The following is a 14,333-nucleotide window of genomic DNA, read 5'->3' on the forward strand; positions in this document are numbered from 1 at the left end:
TGCCTCAATGGCAAGTTTCTCACTTCCGGCGACAGGTTTACATCAATGGCCTTCGATCGAAAGATTTTGCATGGTGTTCGACATCAACTCATGTATTCACACCATGTGAATTGTACTGCAGTACCTTGAGGGTCATCATCATTATCAGTGATTCCTCTCGCGCTTGTTAACAACATACATCATTCGCTGGTAATCATGCGATGTCTTTCCATGTTCGACATTAGAACATCTTTTCACATGGATCGACTTGTACTTCAGGTGAAGATTGAACGAGTTTGAAGACCTCGGATCTAGTTTCATCCATCCGGGCTGAGATATATTCAGGAAAATAAAAACATCAAATGTACATCACAGTTGCATAGATAATCATCCAAACTAAGGGATGATGGCTATAACATAATCATCAGTCTGCCACACAGACGATTGTTTTTCTAATGTACATGAAAATGAATTTATAAAGCTGAGCATGGGAATTCCCGCCTCAGCTAGAACATGAAAATATTATGAAGAAAATGTATTTTATTGTATCTTATTACAAGTCACCTTCTAGTTCGAAAAACCTTGGATCCTCATTATAAAGCATTTCACTCGACATTAGAATATTTACGACCTCATGCTTTAGGGGGCAACTGTTATAGACATATTTGGGCACTGCAACCCCAATCACATATGTCCATAAACCAAGGGCTTCTAAACCCCTAAAAGTGTTGTTTCATACCCTAAAGGAACAAGGTCAGTTGATTACATCATTTCCAGGGAAAATTTTTAGAAGCCCCCCTAAATTTACATGTATAATAAATGGGTGAATCTCCATGGTATATAGGAAAAATGGAAGGCGATTTTATCAATAATATGATATGTATATATAATTTTTTGGCGAATCTCTCACCAGGCATGGCGAATGTTTTACTCAATTATAAAATCTTGTGTTTATTGAATACACAAATGAAATCATTGCATTCCTTTAAGATATCTTTTGAAATCAAAATTACCGATATTTGATACCCTTCCGGGGTTAGTAGATCCAGAGTAAAGATGGATCTATGATGGTTTAATTCCCCCATTTAAATAGGCTACATTCCAAGTGAATACCATGGGTCAATACCATGTGCCATTTTGGTGAATACCATGGGTCAATACCATGGGTCAATACCATGTGCCATTTTGGTGAATACCATGGGTCAATACCATGTGCCATTTTTATTTTTATTAATACTAAGATTAGGGTTAATAATGTTTTTTTGCATGGTATTAATAACAATCTAGTCCATGGTATTTGTCCCATAGTATTTTTCCCATAGGTTTCACCTAAATATAACACATTTTTTGAGTGTTCATAAATATAAGGTGACTTATGGAGTAAATATAAAAAAAATGTATTTGTTTACCATACCTCTCGTTTATTTATATTTTTATTAATTTACCATACCTCTTTTACAAAAATGGTATTTGGCCCATAGGATTCACTTAAATAAAACCTCTTTCTTGAGCCTTCATAAATAGAATGAGAGGTTTTATTTTTTTACCATGCTTCTAGTTTATTTATATTTTTATTTATTTACCATACCTTTTGAGTAAGTATAAAAAAACGTTTTATTTATTTACCATACCTCCACTTTACTTATATTTTTATTTGTTTACACCCTTGCATGTATATAAGGTGACTTATGGAGTAAATATAATTTTTATTTATTTATTTACCATACTTCTCATTTATTTGTATTTTTATTAATTTACCATACCTCTTTTATAAATATGGTATTTGGGCCTTTGGCCCATAGGATTCACTTAAATAAAACCTATTCTTTAAAATGGGTGAATGGATTCACTTAAACAAAACCTATTCTTGAAAATGGGATTTCAAGGGCTAAATTTACCTTTTCTACCCTCTCCCTTAAAAGAAGGTGGGCTATTTGAGGTGATTTGTAAAAGTGTACTATGATACAAAATAATCGCCCACTAAAAATTTAAAACCCCTTAATTTCGCCAAAGGGTAAACATTCGCCCCTAAAATCACCCCTAATCATTTCCCAGAAGTTCTCCTGAAAAACTGCTCAGATTTGGTCACAAGTGTGTAGGTTTTAACCCTATATAGAAATTACCTGCATACTAATTATTAAACAAAGAAAATAAACAATACGAGAGCATAACCCATAAAACACATATGCCAAGAGATTTTTCCCTAGATCCCAAAACCGGGACTACCAGCTTGATTTTTCATTATGTTCCTTTCAATGTTACAATACATATTTATACATGCCGAAGCATCCAATACCATGGACCGAAAAACCATCGCGTCCAATACCATGTGCGAAAATCATGCACAAAACCATAGGTAGGTTCGCCCAACCTAATATAGGGTCCAAAAAAATTTTTCCCGGGCCGCTGCCCCGGACCCCGTAGAGGGGGGCTACCCGCCCCCCTCAAACCCCCTGGACAGGGGGGGCTGCCGGCCCCCCTGTGACCCCCCCGATGTGCAATCGGCACAACGAAGGGGGGCTGCCTCCCCCCTCTAACCGCCCATTTAACTACGTCGGTTAGTCGTGGAAAGAATATAACACAACCCAACAATCTCCCACTTGTTGTTTTCTTTCCACAGGGGGCCACAGGAGAGCTTAGTCATTTTTCCAACCCTGAAACACCCATTGTTTCTCTACACCAAGAGAACTTCTCAGAGCTCACAGATTTTGTCAATGCATCTGCAGTATTCTTCAAAGTGTCCACCTTTACCAGCAACACCTTTTTGTCTTCTATCATATCCCTCAGAAAGTGATACTGAACATCAATGTGCTTTGTCTTTGAATGATAAGCAGGGTTTTTTGCCAAGAAAATTGCACTTTGGCTGTCACAGTCTATTCTTATAGCTCCCTGTACTAACCCCATACTTGAACACAATCTCTACAACCAAACTGCTTCCTTGCTTGCATGAGTGGCTGCCATGTATTCTGCCTCTGTAGTTGATAGTGCCACTACAGATTGTTTCTTACTCATCCAACTGACTGCACCTCAAAATAGGTTAAACACATACCCACTTGTAGATCTTCTTTGATCCAGATCTCCAGCCCAGTCTGCATCAACAAAACCATGAATATCCAACACTTTGTCCAATCCTGGTCTTCCTTGGTAGCACAAACCATAATCATTAGTTCCACGCAAATACCTGAAAAACCCGCTACACTGCTGTCCAGTGCTCCTTCCCAGGTTTTGACATAAAACTGCTCAATACTCCCACTGCATGTGCAATGTCTGGTCTAGTACAGACCATTGCATACATCAGGCTACTGACTGCACTTGCATATGGAACACGGGACATGTCCTCTTCCTCTTCTTGTGTCTTGGGACACTGTTCAGCAGATAACCTCACACCTACAGGAATAGGAACCTTCACCGGTTTACTATCCTGCATATTAAACCTCTGCAGTATTGTCTCGACATACTTCCTCTGGTTTAACCAGAGCTTCCTCTTTGCCCGATCTCTTTTAATTTCCATGCCCAAAATATAGTTTGCAGCACCAAGATCTTTCATGTCAAATTTGGAGGACAATTGGGTCTTCAAATCCTGGATAATTTCTTTATCATTTCCAACCAGCAACATATCATCCACATACAAGACCAGATAAATAACACGGTCACCAATTAATTTAAAATACACACAATGATCTGATTTGCTTCTGGTGAAGCCAAGTCCCTGTATAAATGTATCAAATTTCTGATACCACATCCTTGGTGACTATTTTAACCCATACAGAGACTTCTTTAACTTGCATACCAGTTCTTTCTTACCCTTCACCGCAAAGCCTTCAGGTTGCCTCATGTAGATTTCCTCTTCCAAATCCCCGTGAAGAAATGCTGTCTTCACATCCATATGTTCTACCTCAAAATCAAAAGCAGTAGCAACAGATAAAAGTAATCTAATAGAAGCTACCTTGGCAACAGGAGAAAAAATATCACCAAAATCAATTCCGGGCACCTGGGAATAACCTTTTGCTACCAACCGAGCTTTGTATTTCTCCACCTTTCCTTCTGCATTAGTCTTCTTCTTGAACACCCATTTGCTGCCAATGGGTTTCCTTCCAGCCGGCAACTCTACCAAATCCCAAGCCTCATTTTTATGCAAAGATGCCATTTCATCAACCATGGCCTCTTTCCAGAGTTTTCCATCCTCTGAATCCACTGCTTCCTTCACAGTTCTGGGATCATCATCAGTAACAGACAAAGCAAAATTTGAACTGAAAGCAGATGGACTATACCTTTCTAGCTGCCTTCTTTCTCGACCTGCTTTTCTCACAGCCGGAGTTTGTGGCTCTTCATCTTCTGATTCCTCCTCTGCTGCAGAGTCTGATTCATCCTCCTTTGGCTCAAACTCTATCTTCTCAGGTTCCTTTGGTTGGACTTCAGATTGAATAACATCTTTTACCTCTCTGAAAACCACATCTCGGCTGTACACAACCTTCCGTGTGACTGGGTTCCAAAGCTTATAACCCTTTAAACCATCCTTATACCCAATAAAGATGCACTTTTCAGATTTACTATCCAACTTGGTTCGTTTCTCCTTTGGAACATGTACATATGCATCACATCCAAATACCCTCAGATGTGAAAGAGATGGTTTCTTACCAGTCCATACTTCTTGTGGAGTATTATCCTCCAACGCTGATGAGGGTGATCTATTGATCAGGTAACATGCAGTATCCACCGCCTCTGCCCAGAATTCTTGTCCTAACCCGGCACCACTGAGCATGCTTCTTGCCCTTTCCATCAACGTCTTGTTCATTCTTTCTGCGACTACATTTTGCTGAGGTGTATATGGAGTAGTCTTATGCCGTGCTATACCACACTTCTTACAAAATTCTTCAAATTCCTTGCTGCAAAATTCTCCACCATTATCTGTCTTCAACACCTTTATCTTCTTCTCTGTCTGATTTTTCACTAGAGCCTTAAATTCTTTAAACCTGTCAAAGACTTCATATTTCTTCTTAAGGAAATATATCCATGTATTCCTTGAGAAGTCATCTATGAATGATACATAGTACACAGACTTACCTAGTGATGGAACATTCACAGGTCCAAACACATCACTGTGCACAAGCTCTAATATATGTTTCGTCCTCTTACCACCAGAGGGGAAACTCACTCGATTCTCCTTCCCATACACACAATTTTCACAGAAATCAAAATCCAGAGAGCTATCATTCATACCTTCTACCATACCTTTACCATGAAGTACTCGAAGGCCCTTCTCTCCAATATGTCCAAGCCTTTGATGCCACAACATGGTCTTCTCTCCAGAGACCACTAGATTTTCTACTCCATTTTTAGGAACCATAGAACTATTGCACCCATCAACAACAGTGCTACCTTGCATCTTGTACAGAGTTCCACTCCGAACTCCCCGCATCAATATCAGTGCTCCTCGAACCATCTTGCAGGTATCTTTCTCGAACACCGTCTTTACACCTGCATCATCCAACTTTCTTACAGAAATCAGATTTCTGGCCAATGCAGGAATATGTAGAACACCCGGAAGTGTTCTAACCCTTCCACCTTGCAAATTCAACTTTACTTTTCCCCGACCAATGATTCTAGCCTTCCTATCATCTCCTAAGAAGACATCACCACCATCGTATTTCTCATACTTGCAGAACCACTCTCTATGGGGAGTGAAGTGAAAGGATGCACCTGAGTCAATCAACCATGCCTCATGATCTACATGTGTACTTGAAGAAGCCAAGTACACATCCCCACCTTCATCTGAGGTGGTTTTCACCTTTGCAGAAGGAGCATCATCAGATCCCTTTCCTTTATCAGGAGCTTTAGATTTACAATACCTTCTAAAGTGCCCTTCCTTTCCGCTTTTCCAGCACACCACCTTTGTAGGTTTTCCTGGAGATTTAGATCTCCCTCTAGATTTAGATCTCCCACTCGATGACTTATTTTTGTTTCTGTTCTGGGACCGTCCTCGTACAGACAAGGTATCACCATTCTGGTTGTCCATATTCTTCCGTCTCATCTCCTCCGTCAGCAAGGTTGAGATTATTTCATCAAACTGCAAAGCAGTTGCATTGCTACCTATTGCAATAACCAGACTATCCCAAAAATCTGGTAGAGAACACAATAGACTGATGCACTTATCTTCATCTTAAATTTTAATATCAACAGATAATAATTGACTTACCACAGTATTAAACGCATTCAGATGCTCTGTCACCGAGTCTCCATCTTTCATCCTCAGGTTATACAGCTTTTTCCGCAGGAACAATTTATTCACCAGAGACTTAGATTGGTACAAAGTCCCTAACTTGACCCACAAAGCCTTTGCCGTAGCTTCCCCTGATACATTCAGCAATACTGAATCTGAGACACACAATCGTATTGTGCTCTTTGCCTTCCGATCCAATTTCTTCCATTCTTCATCGGTTACTCCCGATGGTTTAGTACCCGGATCTACCACGATCCACTGATCTTTATCGACCAACAGATCCTCCATCTTGAGTTTCCACAACTCAAAACTTTGACCATTGAACTTCTCAATCTCGATCTTTCCACTGCTCGCCATCTTCTTTCACCACCAGAATCGATCTCGCAGATCTCCCACTGAACAGGGTCTACCACAGGCCCGAGCGAAACCCCTCAGCAACAAAGGCGTCCCCTTGAAGCCAAAACAACTCTGATACCAAATGTAGGTTTTAACCCTATACAGAAATTACCTGCATACGAATTCTTAAACAAAGAAAATAAACAATACGAGAGCATAACCCATAAAACACATATGCACAGAGATTTTTCCCTGGATCCCAAAATCGGGACTACCAGCTTGATTTTACATTATGTTCCTTTCAATGTTACAATACATATTTATACATGCCGAAGCATCCAATACCATGGACCGAAAAACCATCGCGTCCAATACCATGTGCGAAAATCATGCACAAAACCATAGGTAGGTTCGCCCAACCTAATATAGGGTCCAAAAACATTTTTCCTGGGGCGCTTCCCCGGACCCCGTAGAGGGGGGCTACCCGCCCCCCTTAAACCCGCCAGACAGGGGGGGCTGCCGCCCCCCCTGTGACCCCCCCGCTGCGCAATCGGCGCAACGAAGGGGGGCTGCCACCCCCCTCTAACCCCCCATTTAACTACGTGGGTTAGTCGTGGAAAGAATATAACACAACCCAACAAAGTGGACCATATAGACTGCTCCATGCTGAGGGTGCGATGCATCTCACTTGTTACACACAGGGGGTGCGATGCATACTGGAAAGCCCTTTTATAGGGTGCGATGAGTGAGAGAAGACAAATGGCAGAAGCAGTTTGCTAGGTGGAAACTCAAAGAATCTTCTAGAAACTGCTCATATGACACTTGCCTCCTGAATTCACCCAGGGATGAGTAAGAGATCATGAAATCTCTAAGTGAAACCAAGAACTATTAGTGAAATGGCACTAATCAAAATCCTAGAAGCTCACTCATTCTCCTGAAAACATTTATATATGGATCCCTCATCCTAGAGATCCAAAGGCTGGAATTTTGTAATTTGCAAGGAAGTGCTGTTGGTTTCTCTTTGAAGACATTGTTGGGTGATCTTGCTTTGTATGAGGTGAAGAGGGCTTTCATGCTGGGAGGATGATGCTGGATCAGATAGCTTGGTTGTAATCCTCTCTTCTACTACTTCTATCAATAAAGCTATTTGAGTTTTCCTCCATATGCTTGTATATCTCTGAATCTTGTATTTGTATATACATTTATATGGTTAATGTACATTTGATCCTACATTGTTTATGGTTATAAATCTCTATGCTTTGATGGTATTTTGTTGCTTTGACTCCACAGGTTTTCTTTGAAGCGGGACAATTGAGAAAGGAGTGGCGAAATCTCTATCAAGGGAGAGAGGAAACGAGCAAGGAGACTAGTGAAAGACTGAGGTTGGTACTCTTTGCTTCTCTCTCATCTATCTCTCATAACGGAAAACACAAGTAAATTTAGTTTGTTTGTTTCTAAGATAGCTACCCGTCTTAGTGGGAATAGCAGCTTTGAATGGACACTAATTTTCCTGATAACAAGCATTAAGTTTGTTCTGATTACAATTAGATTTTATTTCAAGCATCCGTTTACTCTTGTATTTAGCACTGTACTGCAAATTAGAAAACATTATTCTTGAAATAAATTTCCCGCCTCAGATTGAGTACACTCTTGAAATAAAATTCGGTACCTGGATTGATAATTAATGTAGGATAAATAGGAGTTCAAAAGACACGTTTTATACCTCAACATTTTGGCGCCGTAGAAAAAGAAAAAAAGAAGAAGAAAAAAATATTTATGATTACTAACAATTCTATGATTTGTCAGATGAAGGATAGGGGGTCTCATCAAGAGCTAGCCTACCATGATCATAAGGAAATAGTGAAGTGGCATTCCCACTATGGCCACCACACTAGGATTATGATCCAAGAGGCATATCAGAAAAATAAAAAGGTCCTTGGAACAGGAGGTCTCATCACGAGCCGGCCTGCCCACCTTTCACTCCTTCCTGATGAATGGCATTGTGATTCATTTGATTACCAAGCCAGCACAATGACCTCCATTCTGACATCACAAAGCACTTTCCTAGGCATACATAAAGGATTATGGTTCCAAGGGTGAAAAAGCAACTTTGTCAAGGTTATGAACACCTGTGGGCAACAAAGCTCTGCTGATGGTATTAAAGTCATATTTCTCACACATCAATAGTCATTATAAACCCTTTTCTTATATCTTTATCTTGATTTCAAATGAGATTATGCTTTAAAATCCTTTCGAACCTCTTACACATGAAATATTGTTTGAAAATCAATCATAATGGTTAAAGTGGATAATGACCGCATAAGCATTTTTACTTACGACAGCTATCCTCTTCCCTATTTTTCGCATCATTTCATAGCATTTCCATATCTATTTGCGATTTTCATCATAAGCCTCGACTTCAATATTTCGATAATTTTTGCAATCATGTCATGGATATATACGTCTTCCTTTTTTTACTGTACGGTTGTCGTCTAGTATGTTGCTCCCCCATTTCCAGTCAAGGACGACCTATCATATTTCAGGGGGGCACGGGTGACCTCCAAAATACACTAGAAGATGTGTCAATTCCTTATTTGGAGGTACTACGACTCCATCAGATCTCGGAAATAGCAAGTTTAACGGTATTGATATTTTCCAATATGCACAACTGTGTTGTTCCATTGTCATTTCTGTGTTTTGAAAAAATTAATAGTGTGCTAAGCTTAGACGAAATGGGAGGCAGAGCAATACGCAGTGAATCGTAGGTGCTAATAATTTCCGACACCGCAAGAGAAATTCTAGAGAGAGCAAGATGGATTGCCTACCTGACCTAACTATAGCAGTCCCATGAAATGGTGGCCATAGAATTTCTGTACAATTTGTAGGAACATCGTTCCATGGTGAGGGGAAGGAAAATAACAGTAACAAATGTAGTAATTGCTAAAGTATCTATACTACCAACTGTTGGACCAACATAGACCTAGAAAAAAGTGAGACTTCAAGAGGCCATAGCTATCTTTCGGGACAAAGGAAAAAACCTTACCATCAAAGGAAAAGGAGTCCTACCTGCGACCCTAGGAGAACCATGGACAAAGAGCCATTCAATTACAAAAATTTTAAGTTAGCTGCTGATCGCCTGGTTACCTATGGTAACCTCATCTTGAGGGAATGACCGTATTGAATAGGTTTTAGATTTCGAAGCCCTATTATCTGGTATCCTGCAGTAGAATATAAGGCCATCTATGAATTACCTAAAGGGCAAACAGGGCGCATTTTTGAAGTTTTAGCTACACATCATGGTTTTAGACCACTTCATGAAAATCCCTTTCCAGCCTATTCCCTAACTGCCTTGCAAGTAAATTACATGGTTTTCATGAGGGCATGAAAAAGGCTAAGCAAGGGAGTGTGTTGAGCGATGGAAAAGGTATGCATTTTCCATTTATTTCTTTATATTTTTCTTTGAATCATAACTCCTTTACATTTTAAAATGGTAATATGTTAAAGAATTATGGTAGAATTAAGGAGATTTGTGATTGATACAAAATAACTGATTATTGTCTTTTTCTATACGGAAAATGAAGGAAATGGAAAACCACTATTCGGGAGGAAAGACAAAGTAGAAGCAACTTCTATCCCTTCCCTAGGAAGTTGTATCTAGATAAGGAGATCAAGATCAGAGCACATAATCCAGGAGAAGAAAGGGAAAGCACGACATCAACGCAAGAAGACAAAACGATAGACTGGAAATCAAAGATAGAGAGAATCCCTCAGGATCCTTTGATCCCGAGGGATCGCTGCTTCAGAACTTATCTTTACTCTTGATATATCTTCCTGGCCATTATAAAAAGGGATAGCGCTTGTACCCTGGGGGGCATGTATTATCATTTTGCAGAACTTACTGTTGTGCTATTACTTTGATCATCGACTCTTGTTGGTTAAAACAGAGTATGATTGCTTGTAAACTTTTTATACATGATTAATACATAAATTAGTTGTCGTTCCATTCCTTCCCATTGAATTAGCCCGACGGTGCTTCACTAGCGGCTAAGGGCCTGACCCTGGTGGATCCACTTGATATCGGTACCATTATTTTATAGTTTCAGTCGTGTGATGGTTTGACTTACTTTTCATTTCCTTGAATCGCATTGCTTTACTGTTCACTATATTTACAAGTTCTAATAATTTATGGAATCATTTTATTGCATAAGTTGTGATTGAATTGCGTTGTTGTTCCCTTCCTATCATAACGAAATTATTATCCTTTACCACTTATATCATTATTCATTTCAGTTATAAAGCCTCGCAGTTCATTACAGATTACTGTTCATTTGGATTTGTTGTTCATTTCCACTAAGATAACATTGTTGTTCATTTCCATTTAGCGTTGTTGTTCATTTCTATTAAGTTAGCATTGTTTTTCATTCATACTAGATAGGTGTTATTTCTTTCCTACAAGTATTTGGTTTTGCTTTTAACTATTTTTCAAAGAGCGTTTTTACTACATTTTTGTTAGCAACATTCGTGATCTATCATTTCCAGTTAATTGCTTCAGTTTGGAGTGTAAGATAAACAACTGTAAAGGACCTTGGCTATCACTGTCTAAGTTCTCAGATTGTGGATCTTGTTTATATTTGATTTCATTTATATTAGTTGATAGAGGAAAGAGTTATCACTATTGCACCCTTGATTGATAAAGTGCTGCGGTTTTTGAGTGAATGATTTAAGTTCTAGAGCATTAAGTTTGTTTTGATTGTAATTAGATTTTATTTCAAGCATCCGTTTACTCTTGTATTTAGCATTGTATTGCAAATTAGAAAACATTACTCTTGAAATAAATTGCCCACCTCAGACTGAGTACACTCTTGAAATAAAAAATTGTACCTGGATTGATAATTAATGTAGGATAAATAATTGTTCAAAAGACACCTTTTATACCTCAACATGTGTATGGATATGGTGATTCATATTTGTGGATCAAAGGAGTCTAAAAGACTACTGACCTACGGTGGCCTCCGGTATCAAGTGTTTGAAGAGTAAATGGGAATTTATCAGCTTGATAATATAAGAAAAGGTGGTACAAAACTGAGGAATACTTGAATACTCTTTCATTGTTCATTCTTAAGAATTGATCATGCATTTTATCTGCTATGAATTTGGCATAATCATACATGATGGTAGGGGGTTGTCCTGGAGTGAAGATGGACATGAAGGCTAGAATGATTTCATTAATATATTCACTGGTAGTATAGCCCAAGACACTAGATATCATTGACACAATGTTCCAGCCAAGTTTAAAAAATATGGTCCACATGTATGGGGGAGGATCATTTGGAATATGTTTCTCTTCCACAATAAAGGTCTGGAATATTTTAGTAATTCTGGTAGGGGTAATCTTGAGTAATTTGTCTAGCAGGTTTCCAATGGAAATAGGGGTCAGATTTTGTCCTAGTTGTAGCTGCAACATTTCATTGATTGATTCAACAGTAATGGTGAAAAGTACAGTATGGTCAGGGGACATCACTACTCTTTGGCTGGGAAAGTAGTTTGCATGGCAATAATGGACAATTTATGGAAAGATATGTACTCGAGGAAAATGATACTTGGGTAAATTAGACTCCGAAAGACCTATTTTATCTGCATGGTTTAGGTATTGGTCTCTGGGGGGGAAGACGTTTCTATTTGGCCACAATACACTGCGAGTAATTCTATCTTTTCGCTAATCGGAGCTTTAAGTATAGGTATCTAGAGATCTGATAGACCAACATTAGGTTTAGGAATATTGGATAAGAAATAGTATTCTATTTAGGGTTCTTCATCGCTTATACAATGAAATCGCCAATTTTTTCACATACCCGGTTACCCTACATGGGTAAGCACATTATTATAGTACATGTATGCTTCAGTAGCCGGAGTTCCATTGAAAAAAGGGAATGGGTTAATTCAAACATGGAATTGCTACCTCATACTCATTTTATATTTCTTTTCGCTGTGGTTGGTAATGATAGGAATGGTTCAAATCGTCTATGCAGCTCCAACTTCTCTGGTCAACAGAATTGGAAAAGGAGGATAGTCTTCACTATCCCATATGGTTTTGTAATTATCGGTTCCACGGCAGATACAGGTCTCAATGGATCCATTTGAAAATGATCTTTCATGAATGGGGATTCATGGACAGAGGTGTCCTTGATTTGGAAGTCTTTGTCCGCCAAAGGGAGATGGTCTAAATCTAGATGGGGAGTTGAAACTGGTCGGACATCCATAGCAACTGGAGTGACCATTCTTAGTTCTTGTGGATTTAAGAATGAGGAAAAAGGTTTTTTAGTCAATTGGGCAATTTGGTTTAAATACAGAGTAGTTTGGGGTTGCAGTGCAGTTCTTTTACTTAATTTCTTAATAATTTCCAAGAAATAAAGTAACAGGCTCAGGAATGAGACAGGGTTTCTGGTGAATTTGGATAAATACCTAGAATTTCTAGGAATTTTGGCTTTGAATGGGTCGACAGGCGACTGTGCACGGTTGCAGAAGGTCTACGTGAACTGGAGGGTGGACTAGGAGTTCAGTGGCTTCTGCAAGTTGGCGGTTGGATGTAGGTTGGCAGTTGGACATCGTCAGTCGCGTGCATGGAGGTCTGGGACGTTTGTTTCCACGATAAAACAAAAATAATGAGGTTTTTTGGTTTTATTAACAAAGTCAATGATTTGGCGGGTGTATGGGAATAGTAGTACTTTTGGCTTTTAGCGGGATGACGTGATGCTTTGTCGTTTAGCGGGGGGCGGTAAGTGGGTTTGTTCGCACTGCTTTTGTGGGCTGGGTGGTTTTGGGGGGAGGCCACCCGATCCCACTCATCAAGTGCCCTATTGCATTGGGGCCCAAAGGAAAACAACCCATATCGGGTAGGTAAAGTTTGAGTGTTGAGGTCACCCAATATGTTTAATAACTGTCGAATTAAAGAGGAAGTGATTGCATGGCGATCTGGGGGGAGGGGGACTTTGTACAAAGGGTAATGGATGGGCCCGAATAACATTTAAGCACGACGGGTTTTAATTAAATGATGGTTTAAGTCGGGTTTATGGCATCGGGGTTGATTTTATTGGCAGAGGGTTTTGATTATTAATTAATTGCTGGCCAATTAATTAACTCATTAGTCGGGTCGTGGTATTAATAAAGTTTATGTTTCAAACTTTTGGGGACGGGGTATTAATAAAAAGGGTTTATTATAACTTATACGGGGAAGGGTTATTTCCTTGGGAATATATATATATATATATATATATATATATATATATATATATATATATATATATATATATATATATATATATATATATATATATATATATATATATATATATAAACATTAGAAATTAATATGATAATGTTGGAAAATGAAAAAAATCTAAGTATAATGTATATATTGCTTTTGTTTTCTTTTAGCACATATATATTATGACTTAGGCTAAAAGTATTTTTGGGTTTTTTGAGAACAGGGGTCTTTTTCATGGGGGTGATAACTTTTCCTAGGATGACAGGATTTTATCCTTAGAAAAAGGGGTTTATTAGGAGAAAATGACTTTTCCTTAGGAAAATGGTGTTTTTCTTAGGAAAAGGAATTTTTTTGGGAATATCAGTGAATTGAAGGGGGTGAATGTTTATGAGGGGGTTTTTAGTACTTAGGACCTATAAGTCATTGGGCCGAGGATCCAGTCCCTCCAGAAGTTAGAGAAATGCTCTGAGCCCCTTTGAATTAAGATTTTGGGTACTTAAAATTTTTTATTGGAAATTATTTAAGTGAAAGGTG

Source organism: Pinus tabuliformis, chromosome 7 (assembly GCF_031772625.1).
Source record: "Pinus tabuliformis cultivar Carrire ecotype Pingquan chromosome 7, CPIR1, whole genome shotgun sequence".
In the NCBI taxonomy this organism is placed as follows: domain Eukaryota; kingdom Viridiplantae; phylum Streptophyta; class Pinopsida; order Pinales; family Pinaceae; genus Pinus; species Pinus tabuliformis.